Below are 24924 nucleotides of genomic sequence, written 5' to 3'. Positions count from 1 at the left end.
CCAAAAAACTAGCCGAGAAAAGTATCGGTAATATTAAAAATGAAAGAAATATTAAAATTTTGGAACAAGCAAGTTCTATACCGCCAGCCGAAGATTTTACTGGCAATATTATATTTAAAAAATTTATTTTAGGACAAAAAGATCCTAAAACGCCAGCTGAAGATTTACACCAGCATAATGAAAAAAAAATAATTATAAAAAAAATATTGTGGAACGAAAAAGTTCTACAAAGCCAGCCGAAGATTTTACCGGCAATATTTTATTTAAAGAAATTTTTTTGGGACAAAAAGATCCTAAAACGCCAGCTGAAGATTTATACCAGCAGAATGAAAATAGTAATTATAAAGAAAATATTGTGGAACGAAAATGTTCTACAACGCCAGCCTCTGAATTTGCCGGCAACATGAATGATAACTATTCGATATTGGGTGAAAGACGCTCAGAAATTAATAACGATAATGATTATTATTCGAAAAAGAATTCCGAAAAGTTAAATACTGAAAATCAGGATGAAAAATTAAGTAAACTTAAAACAAAAATGAAAGAAAAAATTGCTCAAATGCATTCAAATATGAGTACAATTTTTCCCTTCATGACAAATGTAAAAGCGGAAATAAGAATGAAAAATGAGGATTCGATATGGAGCAGACAATATCCATATCCCTTATATGTAAACTCGTTTGTTAATGAAGAAATAAATGAAATGGTTAACGATAATATAATAAGACTTAGTAAAAGTCCATATAACTCACCAATTTGGATGATACCAAAAAGGGATACAAATGACAATGGAACACCAAAACTTAGAATGATAATTGACTAAAAAAAATAAATGAGCATACAATTTCTGATCGTTATCGTTATCGTAATACTGTCTAATCTAGGCAAAGCTAAATATTTTTCAACCATTGATCTAGAATCAGGATTTCATCAAATTTTAATGACAGAAAATTATATTGTGAAAACAGCTTTTTCCGTTAAATATGGAAATATGAATTTTGTAGGATGTCTTTTGGGTTAAAAAATGCCCCTAGAATTTTTCAGAGAGCAATGGACGATATAGTGCGAGACCATATAGGAAAAATCTGTCACGTTTATATGGATGATATAATTATTTTTTCGAAAAATGTAACTCAACACTTAAAGGATTTGGAAACAATTACAAAAATATTGAAAAATGCTAATATGAAAACTTCATCATGTCATCAAAACATACCCAAATAAAATAAAATTAATCTTAGACTATCCAATACCAAAAAGTTTGCGAGCATTAAGAGGATTCTTGGGAACTCTTAATAAAACAGAAAGAAATTATGCAACTAATGAAAAAGAGCTTTATGCCATTGTTTGGGCATTAGAAAATCTACGAAATTACTTCTATGGTGTAACCAATTTGGAAATACATACTGATCACCAGCCATTAACTTTTGCTTTATCACCCCGCAATCCTAATCCAAAAATGAAAAGATGGTATGCAAATATAGAAGAATTTTCTCCAAAATTTGTATACCAACTCGGTAAATCCAATATTGTAGCTGACGCATTGTCGCGTCTTGAATTATATAACATTTCCGAAGATTCCCGTAGTCAGGAATCCCAACATTCAGCACAAAGTAGTGAAAGCGTTCAAACACAAGAAACACAATAACCCATAAATCGATTTAAACAACAAATAATATTGTATAAGAAGAGATTTACGGTCCATGAGTTAATTGAAACCTTTGGAGATAAAAGGCATTTAATATAATTTGATACAGTAGAAAATTTATTAACTATTTTGAAAGAATATATTCAGTCAAAGCTAGTGACGGGGATTCACTGCACTGTTAAAGATTTGTATGAAGTCCAAGATACTCTCAAACAAACTTTTCAGAACAAATTTTGTAATTACAAAACTCTTTCCAATGGATATTATTAATAGAGAAAATCAGTCCGAATTAATCGAGCAACCCCATAATAGAGCTCATCGAAGCTATAATGAAAATATTAAACAAATAGAAAAATTGTATTACTAGCAAGAAATGAGGAAAAGAATGAAAGAATACCTTCGAAATTGTATGATATGCAATAAAAATAAATATGATCGCCATCCTAAGAAAATACCAATAGGCAAAGCCCCAATCACAGAAAAAGAAGGGGAACAACTTCATTTAGACATTTTCTACGCACAGAAACTAAAATTTATCACATGTGTAAACGCTTATTCAAAATTTTTAATATTGTATTAAAGCATATAGAAGATAAATCAAATATCGAAGAAAATGTTTTAGAATTGTTTCACAGATGTAAAACAAATTATTTTATGAAGAAATGAACCAAGCTCTATCATACCAACAAGTCCTAAGTCCTTTAAGTCCTTAATGCATAGGTTAAATCTCGAAATTTATTTTTGTAATCCACGTCATAGCATAACTAACGGACAAGTTGAAAGAGTCCAATCAACAATAATTGAAATAGCCAGATGTATAAAAGCAGAATGCAATATTGTCAGTAATTTAGAAACAATACTTAGAGCAGCGCAAAAATACAATACAACTATACATTCAGTAACGAGTTTTAAACCGAATGAAGTACTTTATAATAAAATAAACCATGAAAATTTGCCAACAACTTCAAAGCAAACACAGGAGAAAATGCTAACGTTTCATAATAAACATAGATCAGATAAGCAATATCATCCCGCCCAAATCATTTACGAGAAAATAATAGGAGAGAGAAATAAATTACAACCTAGATATAAAAAATAGCAAGTTAAGGAAAATTTAGAGAATAAAATAATAATTAATAATAGAAATATAATTATTCATAAAAATAATATAAAAACATAATTATTATAGGTTTTCAATATGATCATTTTAATTTTGACTGCACTAATCAGCTCAGCAGCCGCTGATGTTGTAGACTATACCCGACAAGACTACGTACTTATCGAAAATGGAGATTTTTCCATTTATGATGAATACTGGGACCTATTTTACATTACAAATTTATCATATTTTGAAAATATAATAGCAGACGAAAATGGAAATTTTTACAGTAATAACGAACAAAATCCCGACAGCCTAGGAATTATTCTCCTGTGTAAGAATCTGAAATCTTGATAATTAAAACTTTATTACAACAATTAAAACAAACCCATTTTAGGCAAAAAAGGGGTATAAATGAATTAGGAATACTTTGGAAATGGATAGCTGGTACAACAGACCATGATAACTTTGTAAAAATTAATGACAAATTAGACGAACTAGTAGTAAAAACAATAAACAATATACAACAAATTCAGAAATTTTTAAAATAATAATAGATTTAACTGACACAGTAAATAATATTAAAGGTGATACCACAAATAAGAAAATAAAAAGAAAACGAAATCAATATGTTATACATGAACTGCAAAATTTAATAAATGCAATAATTTTTGGTAAAATTGGAATTTTATATCCAACAATTTTACATTTCGACTAAAAAACATAACATATTACCAACACGGTATAAAGTTGAAAGATTTAATGGACATTTCTAAATTTAAAAAAGCCCAAAAAGGGGACATAACTATAATTTATATAAAATACCCTAAAATAGAGGTAACATGTATGTACTATGATGTAAGAGCCATAGCTCAATTAGATGGTAAGCTTATTATTGACCAGAACATAAAATACTGTAACAATAAATTTTTTAATATTCAAAATTGTAAAACAAAAATTTCAAAACCCTATTGCAAAATAAATAAAAAAAGCACATGTTTATCAGAAATTTTAAACAAAAAACAAGGAAAATTTAATATATTAAAAGAAAAAAAATTGCAAATTGAAGAAATTAAACCAGGAGCGATATCAGTTTCAGGAAAAAATATTGTAGATAATCAAACATTGAATGGAACATATTTAATAACATTTGAAAATTATGCTGTCATAAATAATCAAACTTATGAAAACATTGAAATAAAAATTTGGAATTACTTTAAAAATAGCCATATTAATAATTTTGAAGTTTTAGAATATATTGAAACAACTAATAAACTGTTAAAATTAGGAACAAAAACATCACAGTCCATTCATTTTTTGGTACATAATTTTAATCTTGGGAATACTTTTCATAACTTAATACTAAAATTAAAAAAAATCTCGCGAAATTTACAAACCAATTGAAAATACGCAAATTCAAGAAATCACTTATAATGCTCTTTGGGATCAAATATATAAGTTAACTCAAAATAAGCCATCAGATAGCGAAGAAACAAAGATGTTTATTTACGAACATAGATTACATGACGCTCCAGAATATGAACATAGTGAACCAAGCTATACTCTACACTTTTATAAACCAGAGTTCTTCAACTACAATCAATTCCAAGCCAATCATAGCAGTGGACAATAGGTACCACCCGCACAAAATGAAAAGTACTATGACTTTAACGAAATTTTTTCGTTACCAACCTCGGACAACACTAATATTTATAAAATGTATAAAAAGGCTGTATGTATGATTTGTCTGTGTCTACATAAAACCAAAAGTGAAATTTTCACATCAAATGATATCCATCATATATATTGAAGGCACAAATCCGATTTCTTTGGCGCCGCGATTTCAAGGTACCGTTGGAAAGAGGAAGCCCTTCTGATTAAAATAGGGTTATAGGTACCGCAAACGCTTATTTTACGAGATATTCGACCTTAAAGTTCAAAAATTCGCATAATTCGAACATTTTAAGAAGCTATTTCACCACGTTAAACACACTCCATTCACTATTTTCACTTCAAATTAATTAAATTACACTATAAACTTTTAAATAAATCCACATTTTACACATTTCGCAGGTTTTTTACCTAAAAAATCTTTATTTTAAAAACTCCATTTTACACTCGTTTGAACCTCATTTGTTTACCAAATATTACGGCGAAATGGAGCGCTGCCATGTGATGATAAGGCTGAAATTCCTCTTTCATGCATATCGATATTTTCTTTTTTAAATTTATTAAGCAAATAAGTAATAGTATTTACATGTATTAGTAATATTATATAATCATACTATTATCTATACATATGTAAGTATAAGTAATATTATATAATAATATTACGTAATAAAGTGTAAAGTATATGAGTACAGTACGAAAACTCAAATTTTATTTTAAATATGAGTGTATGATAACCAAAAAATATAACCACTTTTTAACAAAAACTCAATATATTTTTTTTTATTTTTAACGCCGAAAGGAGTACTACGCGAAAGTATTTCAGTCACCCCGGGTATTCGCTCGGCCAGGGTTATTTTTTTAGAGCGCGGCCGAAAGCCGCCATCGCAGAAAGGAGTACAACGCTACAGTACTTCAGTCACCCCGGGTATTCGCTCGTAATATTATAATATTATCACACGATTTTACTTATCTGTGTTTATTAAATATAATTCACATCCATACAAGAACGATGATAATCAAATGATCAATCATATGACATTCACTAGTGACACAATTTTCTGTCACTGGCTCAGTGCTATCACATTTTTAAGGGCAATATGAAAAAGTTGACAGAAACTTTTGTATACATGTGATATTGCATTTACATACTAGGTTTAACAACCTGAACAACATATAGCTACACTGCTCACTCCAACGGTGTTTAGAAAAAAAATTTTGTGTCATTACTGATATAAATCTCTGTCATGAATGCCTGTTATGCTTGATGCCAACATCCTGCATGTGTGACTATCACATATGATGTAAATATCATGCAGTTGTGACAATTATATGTGATGTAATCATATGTAAAAATTATGCATTTATTAATTTAATGTAATTTATTTTATTTAGAAAAAATTAAATTCATTTTAATTCATATAATATTAATTAATTCATGTTCAAAAAGTAAAAAAAAAATTAATGTAAAATTAAAGCTTCATTTTTTGGGTTTAGTTGATCGTACTTTAAATTTAATTATTGTTTCCTTTTTTTTTAAATAAGTGCGCTGCTTTAACCTATGATGGCTGAGCAGTACTGATTGTTTTATATTCTGCTCGAAACTTCTACATCCTTGTTGTTGAAACACATCTAAATTAAAAGAAAAATATATATTAGTAAACATTTTATGTAAACATTAAGTTGCAATTATGTATATGTATGTACTTCTTAAAATGGTATCCACCTGCCATCCCAATTGTAACCTTCCAAAAGCTCATCCGTGAAAACCTTAGGCATTACGTCAGCCACATTATCACTGGCGCCTTTAAGTTTGTGAAGGAATGTAGTCTTAAAAGAAGTAAAAGTATTGTAACTAGTAGTAAACTTATTATATTTTATTTTTTAGGTTACCATTGTTTGGGCATAGTCCTGGCTTTGCAGTCTATCCTCCACATCCGCAACTATTACTTGCGACTCAATTGGAAAAGTGCTAGCGACGTCGTCCAGCTCTTTATCAGTCACTTCGCCGGTCATGCGGCACACTGACTGCTCTACTCGTTTTAAGAGAACTTTGCACTCTCTGATTGCCTTATTTTGCGCCAAAACCTCAGCCTTTTCGACAATTTAAGAAATAAATTTAGACGAAAAGATATAAATAACGTCTAAGATTTACTTTTATTACTGAGTGTACATACAATATTGTAAAACACTTACTTTCGACTCCATCTCATTCACTTTTTCAAATATTGCAGTTTGGTTGTGAACCAGTGACGATTGGCCTTCACTAAGCGTTTTTTGGTTCTACAAAATTATAAATACATTTTCCTCCAATTTTTCCAGCCTTTCCTGAATATTCTTTTGGCCCGCAATGATCGTTTTTAACGCTTCAAGTAACTATATCTTAAATTTAAAAAGTTAATATATAGTATATTTTATTAGAAGCTTTATGTTAAAAATGACGTGAGTTTTGTTGCGTTCTTGATATTCCCACTGAATATTGGCGCCGCTCAATCCTCTCAACGATTGGAATCTCTACTAAAAAATTAATAATTTTTAATATATTTATACTTATTTCGATGAGTATTATCCTTTTAACTTACCACCTTCATCTTGCGTCCCGAATATGTTACTCATTTGTATATATATAATAATTATATTATTATTATATTATATTTTATTAATTATATTAGGTTAACATCATAAAAATATACAGTATTGTTAAAATGTTGTTCAACATATTACATTTGGAGTTTGTTGCTTAACATATGAACAATACTGTATATTTTTTATGATGTTTTATATTTGTTATTATGTTTTTATTATATTGCATTTATATACAGTTTTGGTTATATTAGTAAAACCAAAATTGTATATTAAATTTGAAAGTTGTGGAATTGAAAGTGGAATGTGCAAATCAGTGGTTAATGGGAAAATGTGTTAAAAAGATGGTGTAAAAGTGGTATTAGCAAATATTTCTCTTCGATAGGAATACAAAAGTATTTGAAATCAATGTCTTCGATAGGAACTGTTACCATTTCTTCATCTAACTCACTTGCGACTACAATCCCTAGGCCACTTGACGATTCTACAGGTTCATTAAAGTAGTTTTCAGTCTTTCTGAAAACTTTGCAGACAATTTTAGACGACTGTTGAGACTTTATGACATTAAATACCTTCATTGGTCCTGTCAACTCACTAAAACAAAAACTGTCTTTCTGCTTGTTGGGATTTAAATCAAATGATGCAAATTTTCGCACATTCTCTGAATTTGATTCAATACCCTGTTTTTCATGAAGTCTAAGATATATTTGCTGTAGAATTTTATTGGGTTTATTTACGCTGAAAAAGAATCTAATTGTCCAAACTGTTTTACGCAATCTGCCAAGTGAAGTAGTCCGTGAATATTAAAGCTAACCAATTCATCACCATATAAAATTCCATAAATATTGACGAAATCTGTTAGCATTTGTTGGGCAATATCGGCTTCGATTCGGTGCGATTTTTCATTTGACAAAAGTCGAATACTACTATGTAGCAGCAGGAAGTGATAGTATTGATCGGTACTGATACAATCTTTAAGAACGAATATACCAGAATAAAGCAAAAACTGCCTAAACTCAGTCGATTTCCAATTATGAAGCTCATCTAAACTTCTAGATATGCGGCTAAACTCTGATGGGATAAATTTAGAGACATAGTCAAGCTTTTCGTTAATAATAATATGATTGGCCTTTTTTGTTGCAAGTTTAAGTAATTTCTTTGTTACTCCTAAGTCGACTAAGTGCATACTATCAAGGGGAAACTGGGAAACCATCCCAAAATCTGATTCTTCCAAAATGCTTTTTTTGAATTTGAAATCTTCCAAATGATGCTCTGGATTTGAACGTAACATAAACGTTGTTTCTGATCTTAACTCTTTTACTCTTACTCTATTTTTTTGGTAAGTACCTTCCTGGCAGCATTTTGGACAACCATTTTTCCCGTTGTGTGCTATAACACCTGTTACAAAAGCCCTCGCTGGGGAGTCACAAACAAAAAGACGAATGTTAAATTTTAAAACGATTGGCTTAAATCCAACTTTAATGCCGGTTGCCCTTAGCGACACGACCTCGGCACAAAATTCGGACAGGAATTGATCTATGTTACTTGGCTTCTTGAACCCGGAATAGCATGCTATCACAAACGGGCTTATATTAAGGAAACCTACAACTGAACCCAAGATAGGCCATAATACCCTGTTTGAACTTTTGTACAATTTTAACCCATCAACTCCGATATCTAAATAAACCTCATTTTTCCCTTCCAAGTAATTAAAAGGACTTGAAACAAAATAGTTTTGAATTCCTAGGTACAAAAATTCCCCCTCTTGCATTTCAGTGATATTTATTTTTTCTTTCCTAGTATTTAGTAGTGTTTTTGCAGATAGTGGCATACCATCAACACCTACTTTGCGCAATGTTTTTAGAAGATCTTCTAAAGCGATTTGCGATATGTTGTTTCTGATAGCCCACGACTTAATTTCATTACATTTATTTATTTCGTCGTTATTTTCTGAAACGGCTATTAATCTATGATGGCTGAGCAGTACTGATTGTTTTATATTTTGCTCGAAACTTCTACATCCTTGTTGTTGAAACACATCTAAATTAAAAGAAAAATATATATTAGTAAACATTTTATGTAAACATTAAGTTGCAATTATGTATATGTATGTACTTCTTAAAATGGTATCCACCTGCCATCCCAATTGTAACCTTCCAAAAGCTCATCCGTGAAAACCTTAGGCATTACGTCAGCCACATTATCACTGGCGCCTTTAAGTTTGTGAAGGAATGTAGTCTTAAAAGAAGTAAAAGTATTGTAACTAGTAGTAAACTTATTATATTTTATTTTTTAGGTTACCATTGTTTGGGCATAGTCCTGGCTTTGCAGTCTATCCTCCACATCCGCAACTATTACTTGCGACTCAATTGGAAAAGTGCTAGCGACGTCGTCCAGCTCTTTATCAGTCACTTCGCCGGTCATGCGGCACACTGACTGCTCTACTCGTTTTAAGAGAACTTTGAACTCTCTGATTGCCTTATTTTTCGACAAAACCTAAGACTTTTCTACAATATATTTAATAAATTTAGACGAATAGATATAACTAAAGTCTTAGATTTACTTTTATTACTGAGTGTACATACAATATTGTAAAACACTTACTTTCGACTCCATCTCATTCACTTTTTCAAATATTGCAGTTTGGTTGTGAACCAGTGACGATTGGCCTTCACTAAGCGTTTTTTGGTTCTGCAAAATTATAAATACATTTTCCTCCAATTTTTCCAGCCTTTCCTGAATATTCTTTTGGCCCGCAATGATCGTTTTTAACGCTTCAAGTAACTATATCTTAAATTTAAAAAGTTAATATATAGTATATTTTATTAGAAGCTTTATGTTAAAAATGACAGTTTTGTTGCGTTCTTGATATTCCCACTGAATATTGGCGCCGCTCAATCCTCTCAACGATTGGAATCTTTACTAAAAAATTAATAATTTTTAATATATTTATACTTATTTCGATGAGTATTATCCTTTTAACTTACCACCTTCATCTTGCGTTTCGAATATGTTACTCATTTGTATATATATAATAATTATATTATTATTATATTATATTTTATTAATTATATTAGGTTAACATCATAAAAATATACAGTATTGTTAAAATGTTGTTCACATTTTACATTTGGAGTTTGTTGCTTAACATATGAACAATACTGTATATTTTTTATGATGTTTTATATTTGTTATTATGTATTTTATTATATTGCATTTATATACAGTTTTGGTTATATTAGTAAAACCAAAATTGTATATTAAATTTGAAAGTTGTGGAATTGAAAGCGGAATGTGCAAATCAGTGGTTAATGGGAAAACGTGTTAAATAGATGGTGTAAAAGTGGTATTAGCAAATATTTCTCTTCGATAGGAATACAAAAGTATTTGAAATCAATGTCTTCGATAGGAACTGTTACCATTTCTTCATCTAACTCACTTGCGACTACAATCCCTAGGCCACTTGACGATTCTACAGGTTCATTAAAGTAGTTTTCAGTCTTTCTGAAAACTTTGCAGACAATTTTAGACGACTGTTGAGACTTTATGACATTAAATACCTTCATTGGTCCTGTCAACTCACTAAAACAAAAACTGTCTTTCTGCTTGTTGGGATTTAAATCAAATGATGCAAATTTTCGCACATTCTCTGAATTTGATTCAATACCCTGTTTTTCATGAAGTCTAAGATATATTTGCTGTAGAATTTTATTGGGTTTATTTACGCTGAAAAAGAATCTAATTGTCCAAACTGTTTTACGCAATCTGCCAAGTGAAGTAGTCCGTGAATATTAAAGCTAACCAATTCATCACCATATAAAATTCCAAAAATATTGACGAAATCTGTTAGCATTTGTTGGGCAATATCGGCTTCGATTCGGTGCGATTTTTCATTTGACAAAAGTCGAACACTACTACGTAGCAGCAGGAAGTGATAGTATTGATCGGTACTGATACAATATTTAAGAACGAATAAACCAGAATAAAGCAAAAACTGCCTAAACTCAGTCGATTTCCAATTATGAAGCTCATCTAAACTTCTAGATATGCGGCTAAACTCTGATGGGATAAATTTAGAGACATAGTCAAGCTTTTCGTTAATAATAGTATGATGGGCCTTTTTTGTTGCAAGTTTAAGTAATTTCTTTGTTACTCCTAAGTCGACTAAGTGCATACCATCAAGGGGAAACTGAGAAACCATCCCAAAATCTGATTCTTCCAAAATGCTTTTTTTGAATTTGAAATCTTCCAAATGATGCGCAGGATTTGAACGTAACATAAACGTTGTTTCTGATCTTAACTCTTTTACTCTTACTCTATTTTTTGGTAAGTACCTTCCTGGCAGCATTTTGGACAACCATTTTTCCCGTTGTGTGATATAACACCTGTTACAAAAGCCCTCGCTGGGGAGTCACAAACAAAAAGACGAATGTTAAATTTTAAAACGATTGGCTTAAATCCAACTTTAATGCCGGTTGCCCTTAGCGACACGACCTCGGCACAAAATTCGGACAGGAATTGATCTATGTTACTTGGCTTCTTGAACCCGGAATAGCATGCTATCACAAACGGGCTTATATTAAGGAAACCTACAACTGAACCCAAGATAGGCCATAATACCCTGTTTGAACTTTTGTACAATTTTAACCCATCAACTCCTATATCTAAATAAACCTCATTTTTCCCTTCCAAGTAATAAAAAGGACTTGAAACAAAATTGTTTTGAATTCCTAGGTAAAAAATTCCCCCTCTTGCATTTCAGTGATATTTATTTTTTCTTTCCTAGTATTTAGTAGTGTTTTTGCAGATAGTGGCATACCATCAACACCTACTTTGCGCAATGTTTTTAGAAGATCTTCTAAAGCGATTTGCGATATGTTGTTTCTGATAGCCCACGACTTAATTTCATTACATTTATTTATTTCGTCGTTATTTTCTGAAACACTAAACCCTATAGAGGTGGACGCTTCGGGCTCAGAATCAGAACCTACATCGTTAGAAAAGCTCAAAGTATCACTAGCATCACTTTCATAATTTGCTACTACTGAACCTAACACTGAAGGATCAGGTTCCCTATTACTTACAAGGGGAATCCCTTCAAAAAACGCACTTGAACTAACACTTCCACTTTCATTTTCACTTTCACCTTGCAAATATTTTTTTTTACTTTTATATTGGACTGGAAAGTCCTTTTTTCTTTTGAAAGACAATTAGCAAAATGTCTTCTTTTCATTTCACTTATTTTTTTAATGTTTTAAAATAGATTTCAGTTCGAATTTTTAAATTTAAAAATTTTATTGCTTGCTTGCACTTGTATACACTTGCTTGCACTTGTTTTCTTCTTCTTCCACTATATTTTCGCGTTTAATAAGAATAAATAACGGCTGATATATGTACATACAGTGTATGTCCAGAGAACATATGTTTTTAGTTTCTCTGACTCTACACTGTGTGTATATCAGCTATTTCAGTTTTGCACGTGTAATCATAGCCCGAAAGAAAATAATCTGAATCGTCTCTTTCTTACTTGTGGATAGGTATACAACAATTTCTGAAGTCTATGCATTTGTGTTAGTGAGAAAATTGCTATTGTGTTAGTTTCTATCATTCAATTCTTGTAGGGATATTATTCATATATTCTTATATGTATGTATAATATGTAAATGGAAAAGTGTTCACATATTCAATTTTAGCTTGAAAAATCTTCTTTATAGTTTTTTTATAGTTAATAAATAAAAAAGAATCACTCGAATACAAACAAAGAAAATGCTGTGAAACGCTGAAAAATCCTTCACTTTTGGTTTTTAAGTTGTGGCAAAGCCGGCTTTCCTCGTAAATATAAACACTCTAAACTTTTCAGCGAATAAATTTGATAAGTGATTTTTAAACTACTAAATTTAGCTGAAAAATTACAAAATAAATGTGAAATGTGAGCTTATTTCAATGCTTAGAGTGTATATTTGAATATACAGAGTAAAAAACGTGAAAAAATTTAGTGAAACGCAGAGAAATAACATGTGTTCTTAGTGAAAATTTTTGAATTTTTAAACGTGAATATTTTAAAAATATTAGGTATTTTTACATTATTTTTATTATTATTCCTTCTCTGGAGAAGCTCCTCTATCCGTACATACCCCATTTAATGCGGAAATTCGGTTTTTTACCCCTCCGCCAAAGTAATCGGATTGAATAATTCAGTTATCTTACCCAGTAATATTATAATTAAAACTTCTGAACAATTTTATTTATATATTTAATTTTTCTAATGATTATAACAAAACAAAAACAATTATAAATTGTAAAAATTCCACTAGTTACTTTTTTTAACAAAGTGTACTCATTGATTAATACAAGTCCAAACAAAAATTAAGTGTTTTGCATTTAAAAAACACCGTGTGTATTACGTAGTGCTGACAATCAAAATCTCAAAATTTATGCCCGGTTTAAAAGTCCAAAATGAAGTTGTTCCCAAATAAAAGCTAAACATTGTTGCAGACTGAGTAGTCGTTTGCGTTTCACAGTCAATGCTAAATTTTTATAAAATATTATTATGATATATGGCTACATATGGTATGTTTTACAAATGTCATCCATAAAAATATGTTTGGAATATTTAAATTATAACAGACAATACATACGGAGCAGTTATTGGAACTGGTGGAAATCATAATCCGATCCCTAATTCTTCACAAAAAATAAATTCTTATTTCTTGTTATTCTTCTTTTGACAAATAACTGAAAATTCAAAACAAAAAGCAGCTGTTACTAAAGCACTACTTAAGTCTCTCATTTTCAGTACTTAAGCAAAACTTAAGTATGGACTGTGAAAATACCGACAAATCAAGAAAAGGTTGTTCGTTCCAGGCACTTCGTGTTTTAATTAACACGCTCAGGATCATAACCCTTAGTCAGTAGAATTATCTTTCTGTGCTTCGATAGCAATAAAGGCGGACAAAAATAGTTTTCACGTGTCGGCATTTTGGTTTGTCGGTGTTCTGATTTGTGGGTTTTTTGATTTGTCGGAATTTTGATTTAACTGATATTTAAATTTTGTTGGTATTTTAATGTGTCGGCATTTTGGACTTCGGTAATTTAAGTGTATTCCAAAAATACCAGAATTTTTATTTGTTTTGAATAGATCATCTCAATCAATCGTAAAGGTCTAAGCTGAAATTACCATTAAATATAATTTAAAATAAATTTAGAAGTCTTCAGTATCAAAAAGGAACTCATTTAAAATTACAGGGATTAATTAGAGAAAGCAATTTAACGTACTTATAGCCCTACTTCGGAAGTACCAAAAAAACGGATGCTTCGGGTAAAATAAGTATAAAGTAGTAATTGTTTACAGAAAACGTAACGAAATAATCATACCCAATACCCCAGATATCCCAAAACAAAATTGGACGCAACATGATAAACTAGGAAAATGTAAGTATTTTACATCTATGTTCACCAATTAGAAATATTAGAAACGCAACCAGAGTCGACGCTCAAAACTGCATTCTCTACCAAGAAGCATCATTACGAATACGTTAGTATGCCATTTAGTCTTAGAAACGCACCTTCCACATTTCAAAGATTTTTTTTATTATTTTACAATAGATATAAAGATAAAATACTAACAAAAAATTCTATTCTAATTAATTAGGATAAATACTTAAAAGCTAAATGTTAATAAATATAAATATTTGCTGCTACTGTTGTATTTCTAGCTCCGAAAGCTTCTTGCGTATCAACCGAATTTCTCGCCCAGCAGTTTCGATGAGTCTGGAGGGCTGTCTAAGCCTCTGTTCCTGAGGCTTTGCAATTTTGGAGATTTCATTTATCACTAAATTCACGCCTAGATCACGGTACGGGTCAGCAGATCTAACGTACCAAGGAGCAATAACTAAAGTCATAGTAGGGCTTCGTAAACCCAAAGTAGCTTTAGAACTTGATTGTACACTAACACTTTGTTTTTAAATTGATAGAGTGAATTTCTGGCCAACTACGTGGTTAAGTTTAGCAAATTTCACATCAAGCTCACTCTTTTTTTTGACATGCTTAGCTTAGCAACTACTATTTACCTATATAAATTGGACGATATGTTGATTTTTTCAAGGTAAAGTCGATGTGAATTGATTTGGTGTCGTTTAATTTGATACGCCACTTAGTAATGGCTTCTTCTCGTTTAATGAGGAAGTACACTCGTGACCACGCAAACCTTACCATTCTACTTTCTTAAATCTTTTTTTCGGTGTTTTTCATTCGTTCGGGATTGTGTTAAATTTTTTTATGTTGTTAGTAAGAGTAAGTATACTAAATTATATTATCTAATTATAGTTATATTTTTAAATTTATTACGTTTAATGAGTAAAATATAAACTAGCTTTTTTGTGGCGGCCGATTGTATTGTTTTTAAAGTAATACCGCGACTGAACTTCGCGTTTCAATTAAAAGAAAAGAAAAGGAAACTTTAGTTTCAAATATAGTGTAAATGAAAGGAAATTAAAAAAAAATATATATGTATATATTAATTTTTCATCGCATCGGCATACAAATCCGGTTTGCGTTCGTTCTTCAAACATTGAATATGTGCGACAAGAAAGCAGAAATTTATTCGAGCGCGATCTTTCCTATTCCTTCGCATAGCAGTCTTACCATAACTGTAAATAAAATTGAATCTTTGCATTTGGCAATTACACTGTCTCATAAATTAAAAATCTTAATTAACGTTTTTGATCATTTAAAAATTCGATATGCTTTTTTCGTTCTGAATCCAATAATCCATTATTATCAAAACAATATCGCTCGCCCTCCCAAGAAAGCATAACAATAACAATTGTGAAGAAAACAGAATGCTTAACGTTCTGTTGTAATATGAAACAGCTAATATTGTAATTAACTCTTTCTTTGTTCTGGATTCAATTAAGCGGATGCTTACATTTCAGCTTTAAGTTTAAGTAAATAAAACCAAAATGTATAAATATAAGTATTGTATAAATATAAGCACGAAGTGAAAAGTGCCAACTAAAGTGAAGAAAAGTAAAAAGTGAAGTAAAAATTATATAAAAAAAAAATTCTCTTATAATGAAATACATAGTTTAACACGAAGTAAAAAGTGTCTACTAAAGTAAAAAATAAAGTTTAATGAAAAGTAGCAGTACCTAAGTGAAAACTTTTTCACTAAAAAAACAATAACTACAAGTGTGTTAATAAACAAGCAAAAACTGAAATAAAGTGAGTGAGAACAAGCAACGAAGTAACAAAACCCAATAATTAAAATAATTAATTAAAACGTAATTAATCAACAAAATACGAAATTACAAAAACAGAAAGAGTAACTTAAATCACAAAAATACAAACAACGTCATCAACAGGGTAACAACAGCAGCGGCAACAATTGCATCATCATCGGAGGTGGCAACAGCGGCAGCGGAAATTATAACAGAGACAGCAGCAGAATATATTTGTAAGTTGAATTTAAAATTAACTATTATTATATTAGAAACTAGATAGCTCCGCAGCCGTTGTCCTGCGTGAAATTATGTGTTTTGAAATGAAAAGAAAGTTAAATTTAACGTTGCATTTTTTTCAATGTAATGCAGCTGGATAAACAAAATTTTTTGAGTTTTGTTTCGGTATACAGAAAAGATGGTTTTCATACGCCACATACATATATCTGACCGTGTGAACAGAGCATTTCCAAATTTATGCTAGACATGCAACTATCCTTGTTTCCTGTTGATTGTCATCTCAGTGCAATTTTCACTGGAAACGGAATACGTTTGTACTGAAATGGCAAATCGTTAGAACTCCAAGGAATTATTAGAATCAATCATTCTGCGATAGCGCAGATTGCGGAACATAATAACGACAGATCCAACTTTGAGACGCAAATGTTGCTGTGGCATATTACCAAGCCTCTCCAAAAAATTTAGAAATTCCACTGGATAATTCACGGCGTCGTCTTCATTGTCAAGACGATCGATCGATTTGTATGAGCGCAAGTCTCCCGGAATTTTACTTTGAATCTTCCAGTTTAAGTCATCAACATCGGCAGCTACATATCATTGCGCGTGCACTTAAGGAATCGTAGTTACGATAATTTGGTCAATCTTCGGATAAACATTTGTGATGAGTTCAACTTTCGAGAATCGATAAACGGCTGATAGAATTGATATCAAATCACCGGAAATATTAACCGGAACTGATCCATTTCCAATTTGTAGCGAAAACGATGTAAAATGTATTCGGCAATGTAATTTTTGTTCGTATCCCCTAATAGACGCTGATTTGAAGGCTGATATGTCGAAATGATTATCGCGAAAAGTGTGCGAACTTCATTTGCATTCCAGTGATTATCATTTTCCAGCAATTGTAATTGCTGGCTTGCTTCTTAAAAAGTTGCACACACAGTACGCAATGACTCAAATGAAGTTGAACCGCGAACATTTATCAATAGCAACCGAAGGTAGAAACAATCGTCGTTTTTCGGGTGGATTGTGTAAATTCGTCCTAATGCATTAATTGGTAACACACCTGGATGTCCATTGTTGTTGTTGTTGTTGTTTTAACGGATATGCTAATCCCCGTTAGGATGGTAAGGGCCATCTGTGTTGTCGTCGACGTTATCCAACGGAAGGTCCAAGAAACGTGCTGTTTCGACGGGGTCGGACCGAAGGGAGACGATTGTCAGATGGGTGGGGTTGGTGGGGCATGCAAAGAGGTGGCCAGTGTCATGCGGGGACTCGTTGCATGCAGGACAAATGCTGGATATGTGGGGGTCTATTCTGGATAAGTAGGAGTTTAACCTGCTACAATATCCAGATCGAGGCACAAGGGTCAATCTCGTTTCTTGCGGCAACTCGAGCTCTTCGTCTGCAACGGGTGGTGGTTTGATTCCAAGTTGATTCCATTCACAGAAAGGGAGTCGATGAAAGTGTTGATGGCTCCACTGTGAATGGTGGTCAGTACCTGTCTGAAGTCTGTAGCGTCCGAAGTTCGGTCGGCGTACTGTACGACGTCGTCGACGTAGTCGAGGAATGACCTCTTGATGCTCCTAGGAGGCGGCTCCGCTCCAAGCAGATGGCTGCAAGGGTGATTCCTACGGAAACATCCCAGCAGGAACTGCCTGGAGAGGAGTTCATTATGCTCCTTTACAGGAAGCATGCGCGTCTCACTATGGAGGTGTTCGATGGGAGACATCAAGAGACATCCCGTCGTAGTCCGGAGTGCTGTGTTCTGGCAGGTCTGTAGTTTCCTCATCTGCGTGCCACTGCATCCAGGCGACCATATCGGTGCTGCGTAGTTGAGGACCGGCCGGCAGATTGCCTTGTAAGTTGCCAACAACGTTTCTTTGTCTTTTCCCCATGTGCTGCCGGCTAGCGACTTGAGGATCTTGTTGCGGCTCTGTACTTTGGCGATAATCGCGGTCGTATGGGGAGTGAAGGAGCATAGACTATCAAAGGTTACGCCTAAAATTTCAGGGTTATTGACAGTCGGAATTTTCACGCCATCGACTGCAATATTAAGCTGAAATATATACTCATTCGTCCAGTTAGAAAATGGTCGCTGTGGATTTGGTGGGTGAAAGTTGGAGGTTTCGTGCAGTGAGGAAACGAGAAAGGTCGGAGAGGTAGCTGTTTACTTTCGAACACATGCCATCGATTCCATTGCCCGACGTCAATATCGTGCAGTCATCAGCGTACGAGGTTATGGAGACCCCCTCTGGTGGTTGTGGGAGTTTCGAGATATAGAAGTTAAACAGTAGTGGGGAGAGGACACCACCCTGCGGAACCCCCTGTTTAATTCTTCTCAGTTTAGATGTTTCGCCTCGAAATAGTACGGATGACTGGCGACCACTCAGGTAGTTCATGGTCCACCTCTTTAACCCTGGAGGAAGCGTTGTTTTTTCTATATCCTGCAATAGCGTTGTGTGGTTGACTGTGTCAAAGGCTTTTGACAAGTCCAACGCTACGAGGATCGTTCTCTCACAGGGTGGCTTCTGGTTGAGGCCACGAACTATCCGGGTGTTTATGACGCTAAGTGCTGTGGTGGTGCTGTGCACTTTTCGGAATCCATGCTGGTGGCTGGCTAGGCTCAGGTGGTGAGTGAAAGTCGGGAGTAGCAGAGCCTCAAGTGTCTTCACTACTGGGGAGAGGAGAGTTATCGGGCGATAAGATTCCCCTTTGTTGGCGGGTTTCCCAGGTTTCAGTAGTGGCACCACCCTTCAGATTTTCCACACATCGGGTATTTGAAGGGTGGTTAGTGACAAGTTGAGGACACTGGTGAGATAACCTACTCCCGCCGAGCCTAGATGCTTTAGCATTAGCATGTTGATTCCATCAGGGCCAATGGATTTGGATGATTTAGCTTTTGTGATGACACTCTGAACCTCCTCACCGGTGAAAGTAAGTGGCGCGCAGTTGTTTGGCATTTTGCGCAGCCGCCGGTTAACACATCTCTTAGCTTTGTCTACCGAAGGGTGCAGTGTAAACTGCCGGCTAAAATAGCTCGCGCACTCCTTCGGGTCCGAAGAGGCATGACCATTGAATTGAACTTCGGATTAGACAAAGCTTTGACAGTAGCCCAAAGCTTACTCACACCGGTGGGGAGGTTGCAGGACTTCAGGTGCTCTATCCATTTCGTCCGCTTATGTTGATTTACCATACGCCGAATCTCCAAATTGAGATCCCTTATCCGGTGATCCCCGGGATCGGCATGGCGTAGGGTGTCGCGCTCATTAGCTAAGACAGCTGCTTCGGCTGGGAAATTGGGGCGGATTTCCGCTATTCTTCCAGCCGGGATGAAGCGAGCAGTAGCTGCTGCGATCACCTTGCGGAATTGACGTTCGCCAACGCATACGTCCGTAGGAATGGGTAGAGCGTTGAAGGTGCTCTCAGTGAATTCTGTGGAGTCGACCCAATTAGCTTTTTTGAAGTTAATGAAGGTACGGTTGTCCACAGAAACGAAATCGGGAGGTTTCTCGATCGATATAATTATGGGCAGATGGTCTGATGCGAGAGTTAGCATAGGTCGCCAGGTTATGATATTTATCAGACCACCACTAGCAATGGTAATATCGGGCGAGCTATTACAGGTGCCCATAACTCCGGTGGGGGCTTCGTCCTTTATTGCGCAGAATGTCGAATCGTCAATCTGTTCCGTCAGTTCCATCCCCCTACGATCGTTTGACAGGCAGGATTACAAAAGATCACGGTGCGCGTTTAAGTCACCTAGACCAAACGGTTTTCACCACGAAGTAGCGCACCTATGTTCGGGTGATATCCTGTAGGGCAACATGTAACTGGGGGGATGTATATATTAAATATTTCGAGCTCGACATCGCCTGACCGGATAGCTATGCCCTGACATTCTAGGGTAGTATCCCTGGGGTCGATGTCTTCTTCGATTAAACGATACTGCACGGTGTTGTGCAATATGAAGGCTAGGCCACCACCACCATCTCGCTCGCGATCTTTACGTAAAACGTTGAAACCTGCACAACTCAGAAGATCTGAGCGGCTGTTTAGCTTGGTTTCTTGGACCGCAGCTATCGATACACGTTCCCGATTCATAAGTGCAACTATCTCCTCGATCTTGCTCTGGAGTCCGTTGCAGTTAAATTGAAGGAGTCGGGTTTGTCGCGGGTGTCCGTGGGTGATCCTGGGGGTGAGGGAGTGACGTGTTGGTGGTATTTGTTGCAGCTGCAGAACCCGCGGGGGCGGTTGTCGCACTGGGTGTTGGTTGGCGACGCCACTGTTGTGAGTTGCGGGGGCAGACTCCTGCAGCATGGGGCAACGTAGGTGACACTCCACTCACGTGTGGTGCGCAGGCCGGAACACGTCGGGAAGTGGCACCAGCCAGTGCAGGAATTGCACTTAACTGATACGACGTTCCGACGTATGACAGCCTGACACACGGAGCAGACTGTGCGAGGAACCAAGAGTTGCTGATTGGTTTCTCGCACGAGGATTGGAGCGGGATGAAGGTTGGGGGGGGACAAGTCAGAGTGGGAGCTGTGTTGCCTGTTTGAGCTCCTGACCGTAGAGGTCCTTTGTTGGCCACTCTGATTGAGTGGCGGCGCGGCGCGCGAACAGTGTGCAGATTGCACAGCCGTGGAGGCTTGTGTCGCAGTATTGCGCAGACAACACGGGGCCACGTAACGCGTGGTCCACTCCCTGTGGGTCTTAAGGCCTGAGCAGGTCTTAAGATGGCTCCATCCATTGCATGTATTGCACCTGACCGAGGTGGAGTTTGGATGGAGCCTTTTAGCGCAGACGCAGCAGAAAAATTCCTCCGGGCCCGGGTTGGACTCAATGCCAGCACGAGTCAGGAGGATACGGAGCAACCCTGCTGCAAGGCGTTGCTCTAATGACGACAAACATAGATTAATGCTTACCGATCCAAACGGGGTTAGATCGCCGAAAGGACAGCCCTTGGTCGGATAAAATCCGAGTCAATTCCGGTGCGTAGAACCGGCTGTCGTGGGAATTGTGTCAATTCCGGTGCGTAGAACCGGCTGTCGTGGATGTCCATCTACTGGTTGGCCTTGCTTTCTGCGTAATTTTTTCTTCAACGATGCATTCCATGTATAATATCAAGGTATTTCCGAATGTCCTCGCAAACGGATCTCTGACGAAAGTTGAGCAAAAAACTCGTAAATGTTAATTTTGTTGCTGGCGGTGTTTCCACTGGCTGTACTGTATTCTCTGGGTTGAAGTACACACATTGGCCTTCTCCAAATATATTGCGATACGCACAACAGTCGGAAAACGTTCATGAATTGCAAAAGTAAATATCCTACAAAGCGCTTTAGTGCAGTTCACGTATCGACCATATCGTTCAAGACCAATAAACGCCATGTTGCTTCCTTTGGTGACGTACTTACAAACGTATTTTATCGATTTCACCAAACTGCAATTCTCAATATTTATATGACTTTTGAATGTGAATTAGACAATAATGGTGAATATAGTACGATTCATGTGTTTTCAACTTCGATATTCACTCTTCTAAATTGAATGCTGAATATTCTGCTCTTGTCATCTGGTGGGCGACGCCGATAGAGTGGATATCCATCATTTCTAGAATGTGTTTCCGAAAGAAAAGTACGTGGATAGTGCTTCGTGCATTTATTGTCTGACATACAAACCGAAGTGGGATTGTGGTGTCCGCAAGGTCCATGAACCATATACGTATTGGTTTTCATCACTTCGTATAATTCTGGATCTTTCTCTGCATCAGGAATTTCCGCAGAAATGATTTCATCAATTTGATCTGGTTTAACCACCATCCACCATCCAGAGAAGAATGTGTCCGTGCGGCAAACCTCTCTTTTGCCACTCAACAGAGTACATCTAGCATCTAACAGCACCATATATACGTTGCTTCAAGATAAAGTCCATCGAAGCTGTTGCTTGAAAAGTCGCGCTGTGACATTGTGACGATCGCTTGCTGATTGACCGCGATCCATAATACCGCACGTATGTCATCGCATCCTGGGAGTACTCGGTCATGTGCCTTGGGCTGCTAATGTATGTTGATACCAAAAAGAACGCCGACCGATATAAGCGCGACCTCTTCGTGGCATCGTAACAAATTTTAAACTGTAATTGATTACTTTGTGTGCAACACACATAACGTTTTCACCGAATAATTTTCAAAATTTTTTGAAGCAAACGACAAATTTGAACGATTCAAATAATTGAAAAACAAAACAAAAAAAATTGACAAAAAATTTGTATAGAAAAAATTAACTTCTTGGAATTGTCCAATTTTCCGACTTTTCATCACGAAAAACATACAGTTTTTTTATTTCTAAACCTTTCCCTATCCGATCAGAACATTCTCTGAAAATTTCATCAATATTGTTTTAGTTGTTCTCTCAGTGTTACTAATAAACACACATTCATTCGTTTGTATGGGGAAAGGAAAAGGGCTTGTTTTAGGGGTTTTTCGGCAATTATTCGAATTTTTCTTGCCGTAAAAACCTTCCTTGAACCTCAAAGAACATTTTAAAAAAAGAATTGGCAAAATTGGTCCAGGCGTTGTTGAGTTATGCGCTTACCAACACATTTTGCGATTCATTTTTATATACATATAAGATATAAGATGGGAAATAACCCAACTATTAAATATAAGAAATTGTCATATTGCGACTTTTGTAAGGGCGATATCATACTATGGATTGTCTTTAACTTAAAAAACAAAAGAACTAAAGAATAAACTAATGGTTTGTACAACCAATAAATTACATAATCAAAAGCTGCAATTCATTCTTAAAATTCTCTGCGATTCACCACCCAAGGGACCCTCCGGAGAATTAAAAAAAATTAATCCAACCAAAATTTTCTTTTAATAAAACAATGAGGTTCAAAATATAACAAAAATATATTGAAACCGCGATTCACCACCGTAAGGGGGATCCTCCGGTTTATAATAAAAGCTTAATTCTGCGATTCTGAACTCTACACCCTCCAGAATAGAAGAGCCTCTTTTCTTAAGCAAGCGATCACGAAAAATAGTAAATACAAAAAATTATCTCAAATTGTTACGGTTGTGGTAAAAATAACCACCTTATAAAAAAACAAAAAAAATCAGAAACTGAAAATTAGACAAAATGGCTAACGGTGACGCTTTGACCGTAGATTTAATAACTCGCCTTATTGCTGACAGTAATATAGCTTTACGTGAGGAAGTAGAGCAATTACGCTCACAAATAGTAGTGAATACTAATAGTGCAACCGATTTTCTAAAACAAGCATTAGACGATAATACAGCATGTCAAGAATCGTTAGACGTAGTTAAATCCGTACCTGAATTTACTGGTAGGATGAATTTATATGTTAGTTGGAGAGAGGAAGCGCTTAACGCTATGGGCCTATACGTGAAGGGCAATAGAAAATACTTTGCTGCACTCACAATACTTCGAAATAAAATAACGCATGACGCAAACGATGCATTAACAAACTATGCAACAGTACTCCATTTCGATGCAATTCTTTCTCGTTTAGACTTTGTATATGTATGCGGACCTAACAAAAGAATTAAACAAAAAGAATAGGGAACATGCGTTACGAATTTATAACTGCACTAAATACTCCACTAAGAGACATAATATTTTCCCTAAAACCCACAAGATTTACCTGTTGCTTTAGCAGGAGCTAGAATCAAATAATCAAAGAGCCCGGTTTGCACAAAATTTCATGTATGATAGAAACAAGTCAAAGCCAATCTATACAAACAATCGTTTAAGATTTCCTCAAAGGAACAACCCTCCAAATAACAATATACAATATAATATAATCAAACCAACTCCTATGGATAGATCCATCTGTATCCAGACTTTATAATGGAGATTTTAATGTGAAGGGACAACAAGGCCATATCAATTTTAATCAAAATATAAAACCTATACAAACAAATGCAAACGTTCAGGTTAATGGAGGTCAAAATTAGGAAGCACTTGGTATAAAGCAGCATAGAGAAAGTGATCTTAGCTTTCGCCCGCAAGAGAACCGTCAAAGAAATTCATATTATTAGGCGAAGAGAGGACGAGCTCCCCTATCTCAAACTACATGACTTCAAATTAAATAAAAACTTAAAGGATCTAGTCGATACGTGATCAACCTCATGCTACATTAAGCCTGGGGTTTACAATAATAAAAACGAATTAGCCATTTATAAGCGCGTAAAGACCGTAAATGACTATTCCATTATAAAATTTTACCACATAATAACCATATTTGAAGTCGAAGAAATCTTCTATGAAATAGAGGGATTAGAATCGGATCTCCTTTTGGGATACAATTTCCTTAAAATGATTGAGGCACTTATCGATGTGTCCAATGGGAAAATTAATTATAGGCTAAAGAATAACATGGAAAACGAAAACTGAAGTATGAACATTTATTTTGAAAACAAAACTAAGGAACAAGAA

At 34.9% G+C, this 24924-nt stretch overlaps 1 protein-coding gene across 1 annotated transcript in view; it reads left to right on the top strand.

Annotated features, from left to right (window-relative positions):
- Positions 1-24924, top strand: part of LOC125778148 (uncharacterized) — a 334571-nt gene that overhangs the window by 44104 nt on the left and 265543 nt on the right. The gene's annotated exons all lie outside the window — the stretch shown is intronic.

The sequence above is a fragment of the Bactrocera dorsalis genome, chromosome 4 (assembly GCF_023373825.1).
Source record: "Bactrocera dorsalis isolate Fly_Bdor chromosome 4, ASM2337382v1, whole genome shotgun sequence".
In the NCBI taxonomy this organism is placed as follows: domain Eukaryota; kingdom Metazoa; phylum Arthropoda; class Insecta; order Diptera; family Tephritidae; genus Bactrocera; species Bactrocera dorsalis.
The sequence above is the reverse complement of the archived record's forward strand: the minus strand, read 5'-3'. Positions and strand labels throughout refer to the sequence as shown.